Source organism: Pongo pygmaeus, chromosome 5, assembly GCF_028885625.2.
Source record: "Pongo pygmaeus isolate AG05252 chromosome 5, NHGRI_mPonPyg2-v2.0_pri, whole genome shotgun sequence".
NCBI classification, from domain to species: domain Eukaryota; kingdom Metazoa; phylum Chordata; class Mammalia; order Primates; family Hominidae; genus Pongo; species Pongo pygmaeus.
In genome coordinates this window covers 151833679-151843638 of record NC_072378.2, presented here as the reverse complement: position 1 = coordinate 151843638, position 9960 = coordinate 151833679, and the positions used below count along the sequence as shown (strand labels likewise).

At 45.0% G+C, this 9960-nt stretch overlaps 1 pseudogene; it reads right to left on the bottom strand.

Annotated features, from left to right (window-relative positions):
- Positions 1–2305: 2305 nt before the first annotated feature.
- On the bottom strand, positions 2306–9338 carry LOC134739796 (histone demethylase UTY-like; annotated as a pseudogene).
- Between the last annotated feature and the right edge of the window lie 622 nt (positions 9339–9960).

The following is a 9960-nucleotide window of genomic DNA, read 5'->3' as shown; positions in this document are numbered from 1 at the left end:
GTAGTGGAGCAGTGCTTGAGGAGTCGTTTTCTCTTCTTTTTTTTTTTTTTTTTTTGAGATAGAGTCTTGCTCTGTTGCCCAGGCTGGAGTGCAATGGCGTGATCTCGGCTCACTGCAACCTCCACCTGCCGTATTCAAGAGATTCTTCTGCCTCAGCCTCCCGAGTAGCTGGGATTACAGGCGCCTGCCACCATGCCCGGCTAATTTTTATATTTTTTAGTAGAGACAGGGTTTCACCATGTTGGTCAGGCTGGTCTCGAACTTCTGACCTCAGGTATCCACCTGCCTCAGCCTCCCAAAGTGCTGGGATTACAGGCGTGAGCCACCACGCCCGGCAAGGAGTCGTTTTCTTGCTGTGTCTTCTCGTCTGCAGAACTTTGGGCAACTGCTCTAACCTGAGTGGCATTTTCCACACTTGTAAAATGAAGATGTTGATAACTGCTTTGGGTCATAAGGTTGTGAGAATCAAATGAGAACTCTGTGAAGATGCTGTGATCATCTTGCCCCAACTTTTTATTTTATTTTTGAGACAGTCTTGCTCTGTCATCCAGGCTGGAGTGCAGTGGCACAATCTCGGCTCATTGCAACATCTGCCTCCCAGATTCAAGCGATTCCTGTGTTTCAGCCTCCTGAGTAGCTGAGATTACCGGCGTGGGCGTGGCCTCCTGAGTAGCTGAGATTACCGGCGTGCGCCACCACGCCCAACTAATTTTTGTATTTTTAGTAGAGACAGGGTTTCACCATGTTGGCCAGGCTGCTCTTGAACTCCTAACCTCAGGTGATCTACCCGCCTCAGCTTCCCAAAGTGCTGGGGTTACAGGTGCGAGGCCCCACACCCAGCCACCCCAATTTTCTTTTACAGGGAAAGAAAGGGAGGCCAGGAGATGTTTACCTAAAGATGACACAAATTGGAATAGCAATATAAACTTCGATTATCAAATATGAAGTGGTGGCCAGGCGCGGTGGTTCACTTCTGTAATCCCAGCACTTTGGGAGGCTGAGGCGGACAGATCACAAGATCAGGAGATCGAGACCATCCTGGGTAACATGGCGAAACCCCCATGTCCACTAAAGATACAAAAACTTAGTCGGGCATGGTGGTGTGCGCCTGTAGTCCTGCTACTCTGTAGGCTGAGGCAAGAGAATCGCTCGAACCCGGGAGGCAGAAGTTGCAGTGAGCCGAGATCGCACCACTGCACTCCAGCCTGGGTGACAGAGCGAGGCTCCATCTAAAAAAAAAAAAAAAAAAAAAAAAGAAAAAATATATATATATAGTGGTTTCTACTCATTATGTCTTTTTTAATAAACTGTATTCACATCTCTCAAATGACAGCCTTGTGCCAAGTTGACTTTTCTGAATATCTGTGAGAGGGTAAATGAGGGTGTGCCTCTGCAGCCCTCCACGATGCCCCCATGCAGCCTTGAAAGGACACGAGGTGCAGCCAAAGGGCAGGGTCTTGGAGACCAGAAAGTCACGGGGATCACAAGGGACAGTGGTGGATGAGGATAAGATACCCGCCAGCCCCAGTTCAGCTCCCCAAGTTGATGGAGGGGGAGGGCAGGCATTGTGTTCGTCTGTGGAATGCTGGGTCTTCTAGAAACAGCTTGTGGCCACCTCCTCCACCAAGGCAGACCTGCAGAACTCCAGGTTCCTCCCTAAGAGAAGAGTTGGCTGTAGATACTGAAGCCCACCCACTCCACCCTGGAATGCCCAGTGCCTATTCCAGTCCCAAGGGGGGATAAATTTAGCAACCTATTCTGAGTTTTGGATGGTACTAATTTAAACAAGCTTTGGAAATGTCATTTGATGATATAAGCAAAATCAAATTGAGCTGTCATTCTTCTGGTTCTACCTCTCATTAACCCCACTGGTGCTATTACTTTTCCTCTTATAAAGAAAACAATCAAAAGTGGCTCACTCATTCAACAGAAGTTGCTAAAAAATAGATTGTATAAAGTACCACAGGGTTTTTACCGTAGGAAATGTGGCTTTAGTGGGAAGAAAGCATTGCCATAAAAAGGTAGCTTTGGATAATGATTTAAGAATGGAGGGTAGAGTGGACCTCAACTTTCTCCTTGTTACAGGTGCTAGCCATTGATGCTTTTGAAATTTCAACTTGCAAGAAAAGGAAAACTTGAAGCATCCAAATGAACACTTCGTTCAAAATTTCAGGTCTCAGTCACACATTTCAGGCAAAAGACAACATTGCTATGTTTAAGAAGATATAGGCAACTGGCCGGGTGTGGTGGCCCATGCCTGTAATCCCAGCACTTTGGGAGGCCAAGGTAGGTAAATCACGAGGTCAGGAGTTGAAGACCAGCCTGGCCAACATGGTGAAACCCCGTCTCTACTAAAAATACAAAAATTAGCTGAGTGTGGTGGTGCGCGCCTGTAATCCCAGCTACTCAGGAGACTGCGGCAGGAGAATTGCTTGAACCTGGGAGGTGGAGGTTGCAGTGAGCCGAGATCACACCACTGCACTCCAGCTTGGGTAACAGAGCAAGACTCCATCTCAAAAAAAAAAAAAAAAAAAAAAAAAATATATATATATATATATATATATATATATATGCTCTTAAGAAGGAAAAATGGTTGGGGAGGGTGGTATATATGGGGTACCTCCTCCTGCAATTTGGCTGGGGATTATGATGGGGAAGGGGAAGCCCTCTTTTCACTGTTCACTAGGAGTGAATTCTAAGACAAAATTATTTAGGCTGGGCATGGTGGCTCATGCCTGTAATCCCAACACTTTGGGAGGCCAAGGCAGGCGGATCACTTGAAGTCAGGAGTTCAAGACCAGCCAGGCCAACAAGGTGAAATTCCATCTGCACTGAAAATACAAAAATTAGCCAGACGTGTTGGCATGCACCTGTAGTCCCAGCTACTCAGGAGGCTGATTCATGAGAATCGCTTGAACCCAGGAGGCAGAGGTTGTAGTGAGCTGAGACTGTGCCACTGTGCTCCAGCCTGGGTGACAGAGTGAGACCCTGTCTAAAAAAAAAAAATTATTTGTAGGTAGAGTGTAGTTTATTGTAATAGAATGCAACTTGTTCTCAAGTTGACATTTGCATCTTCATGACAAATTTCAGAACCCTCCAAATATTTAAATTGATTTGTCCTTCGTTTTATTCCTCCATTTTGATCTAGAGCAATGGATCGCTCTACATCATTTACAGGAAAGCGAGATTTAAGGTTAGAAGTCTTTAAACAAATAAAAAGTTGATTATCTTAAGATACAGATTAATTAATCTGCCTTTTCTTTTTTCTTTTTCTTCTTTTTTTTTTTTTTTTTTTTTTTGAGGCACAGTTTCGCTCTTGTTGCCCAGGCAGGAGTGTAATGGCATGATCTCAGCTCATCACAACCTCTGCCTCCTGGGTTCAAGCGATTCTCCTGCCTCAGCCTCCCTAGTAGCTGGGATTGCAGGCATGCACCACCACGCCAGGCTAATTTTTTCTTTTTTGTTTTTAGTAGAGACGGGGTTTCTCCATGTTGGTTAGGCTGGTCTCAAACTTCCAACCTCAGGTGATCCGCCCACCTCGGCCTCCCAAAGTGCTGAGATTACAGGCAGGAGCCACCGTGCCTGGCCTAATCTGCCTTTTCTAGAACTAGCTCCTTTAACATAATGGTAAGAATATTGACTGAACTATTAGCAGATCTCTAAATAAGATAAAAACTAAGCTGTGACAATTTTTTTTTTTTTTTTGTGAGATGCAGTCTTGTTCTGTCACTGCTGTGACAATTTTTGGTGTGAAAAAAATAGGACCAGGATGAAATTATATTATTTGGTTTTGTTCTCAGGCAGATCAAAATATTTCTGAACATAAAAAAGTTATTCAGTGTATGAATCAAGCTTATGCTATTCTCTGGAAAATGTGCAATACCCACCCTGCTGAAATTCCCTGGCTGTTGGGAAGATGGATCCTTGTGAAGAATGCACTGTCAACTGAAAGGCTGAATGGGAGGGAAGGCAGAGACCGTATTGGGTGTCTGCCTGCTATGCCTGCTATGTGCTCTCATTTACTCCTTTTTTTTTTTTTTTTTTTTTTTTTTTTTGAGGCAGAATCTTGCTCTGTTGCCCGCACTAGAGTGCAGTGGTGCAATCTCGGATCACTGCAACCTCGGCTCACTGCAACCTCGGCTCACTGCAACCTCTACCTTCTGGGTTCAAGCAATTCTCATGCCTCAGCCTCTGGGGTAGCTAGAATTACAGGTGTGTACTGCGATGCCCGGCTAATTTTTGTATTTTTAGTAGAGGAAGGGTTTCGCCATGTTGGCCAGGCTGGTCTCAAACTTCTGGCCTCAAGTGATTTGCCTGCCTCAACCTCCCAAATTGCTGTGATTACAGGCATGAACCACCACACACGCACCCGGCTTCATTGACTCCTAATAATCCTGTCAAACATGTCTCCTGGTTTTTTAGATGAGAAAACTGAGGCCCAGAGAGGCTAAATAACTTTTCTGAGGTTACCCAGACAAACAGAAACAGCCAGGATTCAATTCCCCATGTGACTCACTTGAAAAGCAATGCTCTATTGCTTCCCAATGTTATATAACACCCAATATAAGGTTTGAGCAGTACTAGGAAATGAACAGGTCCCATGGCCAGGCGCGGTGGCTCATGTCTGTAATTCTAGCACTTTGGGAGGCCCAGGCGGGCGGATCACTTGAGCGCAGGAGTTTGAGACTAGCCTGGGCAACATAGTGAGATCCTGTCCCTACAAAAAATAAACACAATTAGCTGTGTGTGGCAGTGCTTACCTGTGGTCCCAGCTATTCAGGAGGCTGAGGTGTGAGGATTGCTTGAGCCTGGGAGGTCTCAAGGCTGCAGTGAGCCATGATCGAACCACTGCACTCCAGTCTGGGCAAGAGAGTGAGACCCTGTTTCAAAAAAAAAAAGAAAAAAAAAGAAAGAGAGAAATAAAAAGGAAAAAAAAGGCAAGTCTTGTGCAATTGACAAGGCTTTCATTTTGCAAAAAAGAGAAAGCTCTGGGCAAAAAGTGTAAGGCATGGCTTTTCTTGTTCATCTGGCCTACTTTCTTGTGTTTGGCTTTAGATCTAGTTTTGTCCAAATTATACTAAAAAGGAAAAATATTTTCCCAAATACGCAAGCATTTCTGTGAGCTAGAAGCAATGGTGGCAGAGGAAAAGGGGAAGGAAAAACATTTTTACCTGTTAACCTCTTTATTCTGTCGTTAAGGAAATTCACTTATTATAGCCTTTTTGTAGCTTTATATTACCACAGTGGTCCTCAAACTTCAATGCAACAGAATCTCCTGGAGAGCTTGATGAAACAGATAGCCAGCCCTGCCCCTACAATGTCTCATTCAGTGGGTGTAGCGTAGGGCCAATAATTTCGAACAGATTCCTGGGTGGTGCTGATGCCGGAAGCCATACTTTGAACAGCACAGTGTGACTAGATCGCTTCTGCTATGATGCAACTGCCCTGTCTTGGCTCTACTTGCTTCTCAGAATTCTATTAACCAGAGGAGCTCATGAAGGGCTGTGAGGGGATTTGTGCCGACTGTGGCATGATTCTTCTTTTGTGGCAAGGTGCTCCTTAATGAGATGTGGGCAAGGTGCAGATCTGTGCGTGGACCCTTAGAAGAAGTGCGTGTGTGGGAAGCTCTGGGATTTATTCTAAACCTCCCTGTCTTCATTCTCAATGCCTTCGTAATCTGTCAGCACAGAATAAAATGTGGTGGAAAGTAACAAATACCCTAAATTATTTTTAAAGAGGCCACCTGTACTCTCTTCCTTATTATAAGGAAGGCAAGGATCCTGATGAAAAGATGAAATGATATTAGGTAATTTGCCAAGATTACACAACTTTATTTTTTTCAGACAGGGTCTCACTCTGTGCAGTGGTGTGAACATGGGTTCACAGCAGCCTTGACCCCTGCCAGGCTCAAGTGATCCTCCTGCCTCAGCCTCCAGAGTGGCTGGGACTACAGGTACACCCCACCACACCCGGCTGGTTTTTTTCATTTTTTGTGAGACAGGGTCTCACTATGTTGCCCAGGCTGGTCTTGAACTCCTGGGCTCAAGTGATCCTCCCGCCTTGGCCTCCCAAAGTGCTGGGATTACAGGCCTGAGCCACGGTGCCTGACTTTCACACAGCTTCTTAGTGGTAATTACAGAGTTCAAGTTTTCCAATTCCAGGGCCCTTTCTGCTACCATCACACTGTGTAAGAAACTATTCCTAGCATTTTGCCGTTTCTTTTTTTTTCTTTTTTTTTTTTTAACAAATGAAAATGGACTAAAGACTTTTTTTCTCTTTCCAGTTAGATAAGAGATACCCACAAGCAAAGGTCTGAAGGCAGCCAGCCAGAGAGAGCCAAGATACTGAAACACACACAACCTGGGGAGACAGGAGTGACCGGGAAGAGACTACAGGTTTGACCCCCTCCCAACTCCAGTCCCTCCTCCCCACTTGTCCCTCCCTCCCTCTGGAGATGTGCTAGCAGGCAACAAATGCCCAAAAGGCAACAGGGAGAGGAAAGGAATGTGCATCACACACAAAGTAGACTTTAGCTTCTAAATAAGAGCATGTCTGAATACAATGTAGACTTGAGCAATTTTTTTTTTTTTTTTTTGAGACAGAGTTTTGCTCTTGTTGCCCAGGCTGAAGTGCAAAGGTGTGGTCTCGGCTCACTGCGATCTCGGCTCACTGCAACCTCCGCCTCCCGGGTTCAAGCGATTCTCCTGCCTCAGCCTCCCGAGGAGCTGGGATTACAGGCATGCGCCATCACACCCGGCTAATTTTGTATTTTTAGTAGAGATAGGGTTTCTCCATGTTGGTCAAGCTGGTCTCAAACTCCTGATCTCAGGTGATCTGCCCGCCTCGGCCTCCCAGAGTGCTGGGATTACAGGCGTGAGCCACCGCACCCAGCCATCTTGCGCAATTTTAAGGAAGATCAGTCCCATTATTCTGAATCTATTAAAATATTCAGGAGACAGTAGCAGTCAACAGAGTCACTAAGTTGCTTCTGGAGCAAAGTTTTATCAAAATCTGTCTTTCTCTTGCAGTTACCGATATTAATGCTTTACGGTACATTTTGCTTCCTCGTTTATAAAGCACTTTCACAATGGGAAAATCTTGTGAAGTACAGTCTTTAGTTACACATTCTGAAATGAGGAATGGCTGAGACAGGGCAAGTGAACTCTTTCTCAGTCACCAAGCTGAAGTTTGCACATGAGATATTAAGAAATGATGCAAGCATCTTGTAGATTGTCTTCTATGTGTTTCTAAGGACACAGAGAAGGCAAAAGAGTTGTTGTCTCTCTGTCCCGAATTGTTTGTGAGACCCACATACTGAGCTCTCTTAGGTTTCTCAAATTGCCCCCACGCTCATGTCAGTATGTGCCTCCGTATCCAGTATGGCAATCTGGAAACGTCATTCTTCACCCCACAGTTCCCACAGAAGATAATCAGGTACCGTGCCCTGTCGATCTGCCTCTTAACAGCTCTTGATCTCACCCACGGATCTCCAGCCAAACTGCACCTATTTTAATATAGGCCATTATCAGTTCTTGTCTGGATTATTCTCTTTTTTAAAACTTTTATTAATTGTATTTTTTATTTTTTTTAAGAGACAGGAGTCTCCTTATGTTGGTTAGGCTGATCTCGAACTCCTAGGCTCAAGTGATCCTCCCACCTCAGCCTCCTACCTGGAACTACAGCTGCATCCCACCACACCCAGCTTGCCTGGATTATTCTAACAGCGTGTAAGCTAACCTCCTCTCAACCTGCAGGCCTCAATTCTCTGCAAGATAGATGCCACTGACGTTTTAGGTAGAAACATCTGTCTTATGCAGGGCTGTTCTGGCCATGCAGGATGTCAAACATCTGTGGCCATAACTCATTACATACCATAACACCCTAGCCGTTGTGGTAACCGGACACGTGGCAGCACAAACCAGGGTGGAGAGTGGGACCTTTCACTAGCCCAACACTGAGGATTACTACGGTAAGAGAATTGCGTCTTTTCCCTGCCAAACTATTTCAATGACTTTGTAGGATAAATCTCACATCTTGAAATGGCCCCCTGGCCATCTCTGCAGTATCATTTCTATAGTCTTTAAGAAGGACCCTAGTTATGTTTAGATTTCAGATTCTAGTGCAATTCCATCTACTTTTCCAGGAATTAGGCAAGCCCCCGAGGGTCACAGGGTTAAGTAGAATCAAGCACAATGTGGTTTTAAAATTAGCCTTATTTAGAGTATTGCCTCTTTGTTCATTAGTTATACCTAGTTATTTGGGATTATTAAAACAAATAGAAAAAAAACACAGGGTTAAGAATTAGCACTGGGCTTTAGTACTCAATATTCTTTTGTGGACACATTAGACTTAGGTCCTCATTTTATCATTTAGGTATTGTTATTCTACCTCTGGTCTCTAAACATAGGTGTTATACTCAGTGAAGCCTCTCTTGAAGGTTACATATTAAACTACCCTTCTCCTGTTAAAACTTTTAATGTCAACAAGTGATAGAAGAATATGCACAGTTGCAAGAAGACCTCACTCATAACTGTAGAATACTACAGTAAAGATGTCTCACACCTGTAATCCCAACACTTTGGGAGGCTAAGGCAGGAGGATGGCTAGAGTCCAGGAGTTGGAGACCACTAGCCTAAGCAACATAGGGAGACCCCGTCTTTACAAAATATAAAAAATTATCTGGGCATGGTGGGGCACACCTGTGGGTGTTGTAGAGGCTGAGGTGGGAGGATTGCTTGAGCCAGGGAGGTTGAGGCTGCAGTGAGCCATGATTGCATCATTGCACTCCAGCCTGGGTGATAGAGTGAGACCCTTTCTCAAATAAATAAATCATGATTATTTTCACCACCGTGCTATCTTCAAATCCTGGTTAGCTTAGCCAAACCTGTGTTATCACTTCAAAGTCTCAGCTTTCTCATATTAAAAGAAGGGCTCAGCTTATTTTCCTAATTCCAATTATATAGGTTGGAGACAATAAGCAATCTGTTAGGAGAAGCTCGCATTTGTATCAAAGTTATACCAGGTCGTCTGTGACCAGCAGATCCATTTCCAGAATCTCATTAGAAATGCATAGTCGGCCGGGCGGGGTGGCTCACGCCTGTAATCCCAGCACTTTGGGAGGCCAAGGTGGGTGGATCACAAGGTCAGGAGATCGAGACCATCCTGGCTAACACGGTGAAAACCCATTTCTACTAAAAATACAAAAAATTAGCCGGGCGTGGTGGCAGACACCTGTAGTCCCAGCTACTCGGGAGGCTGAGGCAGGAGAATGGTGTGAACCCGGTAGGCGGAGGTTGCTGTGAGCCGAGATCGCGCCACTGCACTCCAGCCTGGGTGACAGAGTGAGACTCCGTCTCGAGAAAAAAAAAAAAAAAAGAAATGAATAGTCATGGCCGGGTGCAGTGGCTCATGCCTCTAATCCCAGCACTTTGGGAGGCTGTGGCAGGCGATCAGTTGATGCCGGGAGTTGAAGACTAGCTTGGCTAACATGGAAAAACTCCGTCTCTACTAAAAATGCAAAAATTAGCTGGGCATAGTGGTGGGCGCCTATAGTCGCAGCTACTCAGGAGGCTGAGGCATGAGAATTGCTTGAACCTGGGAGGCAGAGGTTGCAGTGAGCCTCAATTGCACTACTGCAACTCCAGCCTGGGTGATGGAGTGAGACTCTGTCTCAAAAAAAAAAAAAAAAAAGAGAGAAAAAGAAAAAGAAAAAAATGGTCATGTTGTTTAACTGAAGTCACAAGTCTCTGATTCCAGAGAGCATCCTGCCCCATGTCCGGAAGGAAGGAATGCGTGCTCAGAGAGACCAAGAATCTAGACAGACAGGCCTTGCTGTGTTTCCCCACTCAGTCTGTTAGCATTAGATCATATCCCTTTTGTCCAATCATATTTCTCCACGTCCATACTTTGTTGAACCTACATTAAAATGGACAATTTCCCCTGCATTTTTGGGTCTTCATT